Source organism: Rhipicephalus microplus, unplaced genomic scaffold (genome assembly GCF_043290135.1).
Source record: "Rhipicephalus microplus isolate Deutch F79 unplaced genomic scaffold, USDA_Rmic scaffold_497, whole genome shotgun sequence".
Taxonomy (NCBI): Eukaryota; Metazoa; Arthropoda; class Arachnida; order Ixodida; family Ixodidae; genus Rhipicephalus; species Rhipicephalus microplus.
Window position 1 is genome coordinate 52,501 of NW_027465058.1, and position 11,156 is coordinate 63,656.

The 11,156-nt window shown below is 60.2% G+C and overlaps 1 non-coding gene across 1 annotated transcript; it reads left to right on the plus strand.

Annotated features, from left to right (window-relative positions):
* Positions 1 to 8,294: 8,294 nt before the first annotated feature.
* On the plus strand, positions 8,295 to 10,109 carry LOC142794774 (small subunit ribosomal RNA). Its single transcript, XR_012892610.1, has one exon. It is a non-coding gene; the product is annotated as a small subunit ribosomal RNA (ribosomal RNA).
* Positions 10,110 to 11,156: the final 1,047 nt, after the last annotated feature.

An 11,156-nucleotide genomic window follows, 5' to 3' on the forward strand; every position in this document is an offset into this window, starting at 1 on the left:
TGGAGTTCTGTGCGCAAAAGCGGCGGGTGTGTTTCTAAGCACCACAGCGTTGTGTCAAAAAAGAGGTGCCTGAGAGAAACGCATGCGACTGCCGTGCTTTGCGGCATAGCACCGTGCGCAAAAACGGTGCGCATGCAAGAGGTGTCAGAGCTAGCGAACTTTTGCCACGAGCAACAGGTCACTAAAAGCCTATAGATGACGGTGTTGGAGGAAAAGAAAAATATCGAGAAAGCACTGCGGTGTGCCGTGCGTAGGGACGGGCGCGCGTGCCACATGCCGCCGAAATATGGGTGTCGGAGAAAACAGAGTGCCGCGCGTAACGAGGGGCGCGCGTGTTACAGAGAGATATGCCCAAACGCATGAAAGTGTACGCAGGTGTCCTAAGGCAGTTTTTTTTTTTTTCCTCATTTTGATGTCGCCCCGGCTGACGTGGTTTTCGTTTTTCCGTGCCGCCCCGGCTGACGCGGTTTTCGTTTTTCCGTGCCGCCCCGGCTGACGCAGTTTTTGCGCCGCCCCGGCTGACGCGGTTTTCGCGCCGCCCCGGCTGACGCGGTTCCGACTTTGCACTTTTTGGCTCACCCCGGCTGGCGGCCCACTCACTCGATCGCCAGGTCTGTTTGCCCCGGTGGTTCCACCGCCAGGCTTAAGCGCGAACTTTTTTTGTTTGTTTTCTTTTGATTAAGCGCAAGCTTTTTTCTTTGTTTTCTTTTGATTAAGCGCGGGCTTTTTTCTTTGTTTTTTTTGCATTCGCCCCGGCAGACGCGGTTTTTGCGCCGCCCCGGCTGACGCGGTTTTTGCCGCCCCGGCTGACGCAGTTCGGACTTAGCACTTTTCGGCTGTGCCTGGCTGGCGGCCCACTCACTCGATCGCCATGTCTGTTTGCCACAGTTTTCCCGGTGGTGCCGCACCCGGGCTCGCCCCGGCTGACGCGGTTTCGTGCCGCCCCGGCAGACGCGGTTTTCGCGCCGCCCCGGCTGACGCGGTTTCGTGCCGCCCCGGCAGACGCGGTTTTTTGCCGCCCCGGCAGACGCGTTTTTTTTTTCTTTCGCCCCGGCTGACGCAGTTTTCGCGCCGCCCCGGCAGACGCGGTTTTCGCGCCGCCCCGGCAGACGCGGTTTTTTGCGCCGCCCCGGCTGACGCAGTTCGGACTTGGCACTTTTTGGCTGAGCCTGGCTGGCGGCCCACTCACTCGATCGCCATGTCTGTTTGCCACAGTTTTCCCGGTGGTGCCGCACCCGGGCTCGCCCCGGCTGACGCAGTTTTCGCGCCGCCCCGGCTGACGCGGTTTCGTGCCGCCCCGGCAGACGCGGTTTTTTGCGCCGCCCCGGCTGACGCGGTTTTTTGCCGCCCCGGCTGACGCAGTTCGGACTTGGCACTTTTCGGCTGTGCCTGGCTGGCGGCCCACTCACTCGATCGCCATGTCTGTTTGCCACAGTTTTCCCGGTGGTGCCGCACCCGGGCTCGCCCCGGCTGACGCAGTTTTCGCGCCGCCCCGGCTGACGCGGTTTCGTGCCGCCCCGGCAGACGCGGTTTTCGCGCCGCCCCGGCTGACGCGGTTTCGTGCCGCCCCGGCAGACGCGGTTTTTTGCCGCCCCAGCTGACGCAGTTCGGACTTAGCACTTTTTGGCTGAGCCTTGCTGGCGGCCCACTCACTCGATCGCCATGTCTGTTTGCCACAGTTTTCCCGGTGGTGCCGCACCCGGGCTCGCCCCGGCAGACGCGTTTTTTTTTTCTTTCGCCCCGGCTGACGCAGTTTTCGCGCCGCCCCGGCAGACGCGGTTTTCGCGCCGCCCCGGCAGACGCGGTTTTTTGCGCCGCCCCGGCTGACGCGGTTTTTTGCCGCCCCGGCTGACGCAGTTCGGACTTGGCACTTTTTGGCTGAGCCTGGCTGGCGGCCCACTCACTCGATCGCCATGTCTGTTTGCCACAGTTTTCCCGGTGGTGCCGCACCCGGGCTCGCCCCGGCTGACGCAGTTTTCGCGCCGCCCCGGCAGACGCGGTTTCGTGCCGCCCCGGCAGACGCGGTTTTTTGCGCCGCCCCGGCTGACGCGGTTTTTTGCCGCCCCGGCTGACACGGTTCGGACTTTGCACTTTTCGGCTGTGCCTGGCTGGCGGCCCACTCACTCGATCGCCATGTCTGTTTGCCACAGTTTTCCCGGTGGTGCCGCACCCGGGCTCGCCCCGGCAGACGCGTTTTTTTTTTTTTTTCTTTCGCCCCGGCTGACGCAGTTTTCGCGCCGCCCCGGCTGACGCGGTTTCGTGCCGCCCCGGCAGACGCGGTTTTTTGCGCCGCCCCGGCTGACGTGGTTTTTGCCGCCCCGGCTGACGCAGTTCGGACTTTGCACTTTTTGGCTGAGCCTGGCTGGCGGCCCACTCACTCGATCGCCATGTCTGTTTGCCACAGTTTTCCCGGTGGTGCCGCACCCGGGCTCGCCCCGGCAGACGCGTTTTTTTTTTTTCCTTCGCCCCGGCAGACGTGGTTCCCCCCCCCCCTCCGTCTTTCTTTTTGTTTTTTTTTTTCGCCGCGGCTGAAGTGGATTTTTCGGTGCCTCGACGCCCCGGTAGTCGCGGTTTTTCCGTTTCCGCACGGCCCCGGCTGACGCTGCTCGGTCACAGTTGCCTTTTGTGGTGATTGCAGACTTCTTGAGCGCGGGTGTTTTTTTTTTTTGTTGTTGTTGTTGTTTTATTACGCATTCGCTCCAGCAGACGCTGTTTAGACTTTTTGTTTCCTCTTTTATCCTGCGACGAGGTGACGAGGTTTATTCGGTGCCCCGCCGCCCCGGCTGAAGTGATTTTTCCTGTCCCGTGCCGCCCCGGCTGACGCGGTTGGGACTTCGCGTTTGTTCGGCCGCCACGGGTTTTGGCGCACTCGCTCGGTTGCTTGTTGTTGCCACTTGTTGCGAACCCAGGTTTCTTGAGCGAGCGCGGGCGTTTTTTCTTCCTTTCTTTCTTTGTTCTATGTGTTAGCGAATCGGCCTTTAATATCACACGAGGACTCACAACCAACAATTTTCAGTTTGAAGTGTAAAAAATCTGCAGGTGTTGACGTAACTGACTTGCCCCGTACCCTTGAGTACATCCATGAAGTTCTCGTAGTACTACTAAATCGCATTATTCCAAGTGGAGAAATTCCCATAAACTTGCAAACCTCTACACGAAAATCGGTGCGCGTGATAAAGTTGAAAATTATCGTCCGATATCAAATGTGCCTTCTATAACACAAATTCTAGGAAAAAAAAAAAAAAAACACTTGTTCGCCGTTTTCTGCGCCGTGACTGGCAGCACTCCGGCGAAGCGAAACGGGGTCGATTCGAGCACGATATCGGCGTCTTTCGACGTGCTCGCCGGCGACCGTCGCACGAGTACGTCGCACGAGCGCGTCTGCCGGGGCGCCGTTTGCGAAGCCGACGCAAAAGTGGGAACCGCCGCTCGGATGATCGCCGCTTTCGGCAGAGTGAGTGTTGGCACTCCGGGGAAGCGAAACAGCGTGAATGCGCCCACGAAATCGGCGTATTTTGAAGTGCCCGCCGGCGACCGTCGCACGAGTACGGTAAACCGCGTCAGCCGGGGCGTAGTTCGGGACGCCGACGAAAAAGTGGGAAGCGCAACTCGGATCTTCGCCGTTTTTGCAGGAGTGAGTGGCGGCCCTCCTGCGAGACCAAGAAGCATCGATTCGTGCACGAATTCGGCGCCTTTCGACGTGATCGCCGGCGACCGTCGCTCGAGTAGGGCAAACCGCGTCTGCCGGGGCGGGCTTCGGGACGCCGATGCGAAAGTGGGAAACGCTGCTCGGATGTTCGCCGTTTTTGGCCGAGTGAGTGCTGGCACACGGGCGAAGCCAAACGGGGCCGATTACGGCACGATATCGGCGTCTTTCGACGTGCCCGCCGGCGACCGTCGCACGAGTACGGTAAACCGCGTCAGCCCGGGCGGAGTTCGGGACGCCGATGCGAAAGTGGAGAACGCCGCTCGGATCTTCGCCGTTTTTGGAGGAGTGAGTGGCGGCACTCCGGAGAAGCCAGGGAGCGCCAATTAGCGCACGATATCGGCGTCTTTCGACGCGCTCGCCGGCGACCGTCGCACGAGTAGGGCAAACCGCGTCTGCCGGGGCGGGGTTTACGACGCCGACGCAAAAGTGGGAACCGCCGCTCGGATGTTGGCCGTTTTTGGCAGAGTGAGTGCTGGCACTCCGGCGACGCGAAAGAGCGCGAATGCGCCCACGAAAGTGGCGTATTTGGACGTGCGTGACGGCGACCGCTGCAGGAGTACGAAAAACCACGTCAGCCGGGGCGAGCGACACACGGCGGTCTGGGTGCTTATCGCTGCTATTATAGGGGCACCCCGGCAGACGCAGAAAAAAAAAAAAAATTTTCGACCTTCTTTTTTGCTGGTCGAGCTCGGGTAACCCAGGTCGCAATGGGAGCCGCGCACGAAAGCGGCGTCGCGAGACGCGTTCGCGGTCGCTAGTCGCACGAGCTCGGCAACCGCGTCAGCCGGCGCGGAGTTCGGGATGCCGACGGCTAAGTGGGTACCGCTGCTCGGATGTTCGCCGTTTTTGGCCGAGTGAGTGCTGGCACTCCGGTGAAGCCAAGGAGCGCCAATTCGTGCACGATATCGGCGTCTTTCGACGTGCCCGCCGGCCACCGCCGCACGAGTACGGCAAACCGCGTCTGCCGGGGCGGGGTTCGCGACGCGTACGCAATAGTGGGAACCGTCGCTCGGATGTTCGTCGTCTTTGGCCGAGCGAGTGCTGGCACTCCGGCGAAGCGAAACGGGGCCGATTCGGGCACGATATCGGCGTATTTCGACGTGCTCGCCGGCGACCGTCGCACGAGTACGGCAAAGCGCGTCTGCCGGGGCGAGGTTTGCGACGCCGACGAAAAAGTGGGAAGCGCCGCTCGGATCTTCGCCGTTTTTGCAGGAGTGAGTGGCGGCCCTCCTGCGAGACCAAGAAGCATCGACTCGCGCACGATATCGGTGTCTTTCGACGTGCCCGCCGGCCACCGCCGCACGAGTACGGCAAACCGCGTATGCCGGGGCGGGGTTGGCGACGCCGACGCAAAAGTGGGAACCGCCACTAGGATGTTCGCCGTTTTTGGCAGAGTGAGTGCTGGCACTCCGGCGAAGCGAAAGAGCGCGAATGCGCCCACGAAAGTGGCGTGTTTGGACGTGCTTGACGACGACCACCGCAGGAAAACGAAAAACCACGTCAGCCGGGGCGAGCGACCCATGGCGGTCTGGGTGCTTATCGCTGCTATTATAGGGGCACCCCGGCAGACGCAAAAAAAAAAAAAAAAATTTTTTTCGACATTCTTTTTTGCTCGTCGACCTCGGGTGACCCAGGTCGCAGTGGGAGCCGCGCACGAAAGCGGCGTCGCGAGACGGCTTCGCGGTCGCTAGTCGCACGAGCTCGGCAACCGCGTCTGCCGGGGCGGAGTTCGGGACGCCGACGGCTAAGTGGGAACCGCCGCTCGGATGTTCGCCGTTTGTGGCCGAGTGAGTGCTGGCACTCCGGCGAAGCCAAACGGGGCCGATTCCGGCACGATATCGGCGTCTTTCTACGTGCTCGCCGGCGACCGTCGCACGAGTACGGCAAAGTGCGTCTGCCGGGGCGGGGTTTGCGACGCGTACGCAATAGTGAGAACCGTCGCTCGGATGTTCGTCGTCTTTCGCCGAGCCAGTGCTGGCAATCCGGCGAAGCCGAACGGAGCCGATTCGGGCACGATATCGGCGTCTTTCCACGTGCTCGCCGGCGACCGTCGCACGAGTACGGTAAACCGCGTCAGCCGGGGCGGAGTTCGGGACGCCGATGCGAAAGTGGGAAGCGCCGCTCGGATCTTCGCCGTTTTTGGAGGAGTCAGTGGCGGCACTCCGGTGAAGCCAAGGTGCGCCAATTCGCGCACGATATCGGCGTCTTTCGACGTGCCCGCCGGCCACCGTCGCACGAGTACGGCAAACCTCGTCTGCCGGGGCGGGGTTTGCGACGCCGACGCAAAAGTGGGAACCGCCGCTCGGATGTTCGCCGTTTTTGGCAGAGTGAGTGCTGGCACTCCGGCGAAGCGAAAGAGCGCGAATGCGCCCACGAAAGTGGCGTGTTTGGACGTGCTTGACGACGACCACCGCAGGAAAACGAAAAACCACGTCAGCCGGGGCGAGCGACCCATGGCGGTCTGGGTGCTTATCGCTGCTATTATAGGGGCACCCCGGCAGACGCAAAAAAAAAAAAATTTTTTTCGACATTCTTTTTTGCTCGTCGACCTCGGGTGACCCAGGTCGCAGTGGGAGCCGCGCACGAAAGCGGCGTCGCGAGACGGCTTCGCGGTCGCTAGTCGCACGAGCTCGGCAACCGCGTCTGCCGGGGCGGAGTTCGGGACGCCGACGGCTAAGTGGGAACCGCCGCTCGGATGTTCGCCGTTTGTGGCCGAGTGAGTGCTGGCACTCCGGCGAAGCCAAACGGGGCCGATTCCGGCACGATATCGGCGTCTTTCTACGTGCTCGCCGGCGACCGTCGCACGAGTACGGCAAAGTGCGTCTGCCGGGGCGGGGTTTGCGACGCGTACGCAATAGTGAGAACCGTCGCTCGGATGTTCGTCGTCTTTCGCCGAGCCAGTGCTGGCACTCCGGCGAAGCCGAACGGAGCCGATTCGGGCACGATATCGGCGTCTTTCCACGTGCTCGCCGGCGACCGTCGCACGAGTACGGTAAACCGCGTCAGCCGGGGCGGAGTTCGGGACGCCGATGCGAAAGTGGGAAGCGCCGCTCGGATCTTCGCCGTTTTTGGAGGAGTCAGTGGCGGCACTCCGGTGAAGCCAAGGTGCGCCAATTCGCGCACGATATCGGCGTCTTTCGACGTGCCCGCCGGCCACCGTCGCACGAGTACGGCAAACCTCGTCTGCCGGGGCGGGGTTTGCGACGCCGACGCAAAAGTGGGAACCGCCGCTCGGATGTTCGCCGTTTTTGGCAGAGTGAGTGCTGGCACTCCGGCGAAGCGAAAGAGCGTGAATGCGCCCACGAAAGTAGCGTATTTGGACGTGCTTGACGGCGACCGCCGCAGGAGTACGAAAAACCACGTCAGCCGGGGCGAGCGACCCACGGCGGTCTGGGTGCTTATCGCTGCTATTATAGGGGCACCCCGGCAGACGCAGAAAGAAAAAAAAAATGGGGACATGGCGTGCGTCACCGTGCGGCTTCGCAGCGTTGCCGAAGTCGCCGAGCCCTTCGACTGAGCCGAACGGCGGACAGGGAACGTTGGTCGGCCGTTCTAACCTGTCGGTGCCACGCCGAGACGTCGTTAAGGAAAACCGCGTCGTGGGCCTCTACGACGCCGTCGAGTCGTTGTACGTTTGGTGTCCAGCGTGTCGGCGGCGAGTAGCGGACACGTCGTTCACGACTTCGGTCTTTCGCAGTCGACGCGAACTTGCGGAGAGTCGTGGTGCCTCACGTTTTCGGCAGAAACCGCGGCGGAATTTTCCCGTGCGTGCGCGCACGACCTCGGTGCTGTGCCGTCAGCGTAGTGTTGCACAAACTCGTGGCCTACCCAAGGTGCGGTACGTTTGCGGCCGTATCCTCGGTGGGAATTTCGTGAGTAGGGTCGCAAATTCTACGACCTCGGCGGGTTTGAGAGCGACGTAGACTTGTGGCACGCTCAACATGCCACACGTTTCGGGGCACACCCGCGGTGAAATTTTCTCGAGTACGCTCGTATTAGGGCCCAAGGAGGTCTGGGTACTTATCGCTGCTATTATGTGGGGGTTCTCGTGAGCGGCGTACGCGAAAGCGACCGGGTGTCTGATATGCGGCGGGCTTCGGCCTCGTCAAGCGTGTCCTCGGGTCTGCTCCAGGGGAATCCACGGCAGTCGTCTGCAGCCTCATCCGCTTGATGCGTTAGGGGCTGGTTGTCGGACGGTGCCGTTTTACCACGATATCGAGGTGTGTTCCGTGTCGTCCTCGGGCGATTCAGATGCGAAAGCGCCGAAGACGCGGGCGTGACCCGTCGTCTGGCGGCTTTGCAGTCTCGGCTCCGTTGCTAGTTCCGGCCGGTCCACCGACAGTGCAGCGGGCTTGGGCAACCCGCACGGCGCGACCGAGTCGATGCAACGAAAAAGAGCGAGCATGAACGTGCTTCTTGCCGCACGGCTCCCACTCGTCTTTCGGGAAGGTTGTGCCGTAGCGAGCTCGAACGCCGTCATCTCGGAGTGCAAAATAAGCGTGTTGGGGCGCCTGAAGGTGGCCTCCGCCGCACACAGACTGCGTCCGGCCCGCCGAGGGCGAGGACGGACGCGCAGTCGAACGATTACCTGGTTGATCCTGCCAGTAATCATATGCTTGTCTCAAAGATTAAGCCATGCATGTCTAAGTACATGCCGAAATAAGGCGAAACCGCGAATGGCTCATTAAATCAGTTATGGTTCCTTAGATCGTTTCTTCCTACTTGGATAACTGTGGCAATTCTAGAGCTAATACATGCAGTGAGCCTGGAGCCCTTTGGGTAACGGGTGCTTTTATTAGACCAAGATCGATCGGGTTTCGGCCCGTATTGTGTGGTGACTCTGGATAACTTTGTGCTGATCGCATGGCCACGAGCCGGCGACGTTTCTTTCAAGTGTCTGCCTTATCAACTTTCGATGGTAGGTTACTTGCTTACCATGGTTGTTACGGGTAACGGAGAATCAGGGTTCGATTCCGGAGAGGGAGCCTGAGAAACGGCTACCACATCCAAGGAAGGCAGCAGGCGCGCAAATTACCCACTCCCGGCACGGGGAGGTAGTGACGAAAAATAACAATACGGGACTCTTTTGAGGCCCCGTAATTGAAATGAGTACACTCTAAATCCTTTAACGAGGATCAATTGGAGGGCAAGTCTGGTGCCAGCAGCCGCGGTAATTCCAGCTCCAATAGCGTATACTAAAGCTGCTGCGGTTAAAAAGCTCGTAGTTGGATCTCAGTTCCAGACGAGTAGTGCATCTACCCGATGCGACGGCTCGGACTGAACATCATGCCGGTTCTTTCTTGGTGCACTTCATTGTGTGCCTCGAGATGGCCGGTGCTTTTACTTTGAAAAAATTAGAGTGCTCAACGCAGGCGAGTCGCCTGAATAAACTTGCATGGAATAATAGAACAAGACCTCGTTTCTGTTCTGTTGGTTTTTGGAATACGAGGTAATGATTAAGAGGGACGGACGGGGGCATTCGTATTGCGGCGCTAGAGGTGAAATTCTTGGACCGTCGCAAGACGAACTACTGCGAAAGCATTTGCCAAGAATGTTTTCATTGATCAAGAACGAAAGTCAGAGGTTCGAAGGCGATCAGATACCGCCCTAGTTCTGACCATAAACGATGCCAACCAGCGATCCGCCTGAGTTACTCAAATGACTCGGCGGGCAGCTTCCGGGAAACCAAAGTATTTGGGTTCCGGGGGAAGTATGGTTGCAAAGCTGAAACTTAAAGGAATTGACGGAAGGGCACCACCAGGAGTGGAGCCTGCGGCTTAATTTGACTCAACACGGGAAAACTTACCCGGCCCGGACACTGGGAGGATTGACAGATTGAGAGCTCTTTCTTGATTCGGTGGATGGTGGTGCATGGCCGTTCTTAGTTGGTGGAGCGATTTGTCTGGTTAATTCCGATAACGAACGAGACTCTAGCCTATTAAATAGGTGCGGGGTTCCCAGCACCTTACAACCTTCTTAGAGGGACAAGCGGCTCCTAGCCGCACGAAACAGAGCAATAACAGGTCTGTGATGCCCTTAGATGTCCGGGGCCGCACGCGCGCTACACTGAAGGAAGCAGCGTGTCTTTATCCCTGTCTGAAAAGACTGGGTAACCCGTGGAACTTCTTTCGTGATTGGGATAGGGGCTTGCAATTGTTCCCCTTGAACGAGGAATTCCCAGTAAGCGCGAGTCATAAGCTCGCGTTGATTACGTCCCTGCCCTTTGTACACACCGCCCGTCGCTACTACCGATTGAATGATTTAGTGAGGTCTTCGGACCGATGTCCGGCGCGGCCTTTCGGTTGCGCCGGTCTGTTGGAAAGATGACCAAACTTGATCATTTAGAGGAAGTAAAAGTCGTAACAAGGTTTCCGTAGGTGAACCTGCGGAAGGATCATTAACGGATTGTGAAGGGTGAGCGCCTCAGCTGCGTCTGCGCCCGACACTTTCTGCCGCTGACCCCGTTTGGACGCGGGGTCGGCTTTTCCCCACGGGGCTGCCTGAATGTGGAGCGGCACCCCGTGACAAATTGTTGCGCCCAGCGGACGCCAACACCGCGACCTTGGACGGTCGGCCAGGTGGCGGACGCGGGTACAAACGGCGCAACGCACTCATAGGTCGGCTTTCGACCCGCCACTGCACCGTGGCTCGAAGCGCTCGAAATGCGCGACCCGACCGCTGCGGGACCGCCTAGTACTGTAAACAGGAGCGGCGGAGCGCGAACGGCGAGTCGTGGTTACGTCGGTAGAAGGCGAGGCTGCGCGTTCCCGAAACGCCAGCCGAGTGCCCTCCCGACCGTTCGAGCGTGCAAGAACGAGACCCGACAATCGCGCGGCGACTGCCAAGTACGAGAGGAACGGCACAAGCGTCGGCGGTCGGTCAAGGAACTGGCGATGTGACGGGTCCGCTGTGCACCAGTGCATACCGTCCCGCCGTCCGCGGCAAGCGCCTCCGCGTCCTCGGGTGACGGAGGCTGCCGGTCGGTTCTTGCAGGCGAGGGATCTCGCTGGCACCGGTTCGCGTTGACGCGCGGCCGGTCATGGCACGGCGATGCGACGGCCGAGGTGCGCAGTACTCGATGGAGGAACCGCACGCTCCGATGACCGTCCCGCCCTCCGCGGCGTATGCGTACCGACCGTAATGGTTGCAGCAGCGCCGGCCGGCTTTTGAATTCGCCACACGAAACACGGTGCGAGATCGCGGTTAGGGGAGCGTCGACGTTGCCAGGCGTTTTGCTTGCTGCCGAGGGAAAGGCGGCACGGCCACGTCGCGCTCGTCGCGATTAGCGGGTCTGCGCGCTTTGGGAAGGTGCCGCAACGACTTGCCGAAAGAGGAAGCACGGAAGAACGAGGGACTTGGACGTCCCGACAATTGAACGCACTTGCGGCCAGGCCCTTGCTGGCTTCGTTCTTCCGCCTCGAGTAGGCTCGTACGCGGCTCCGGCGCC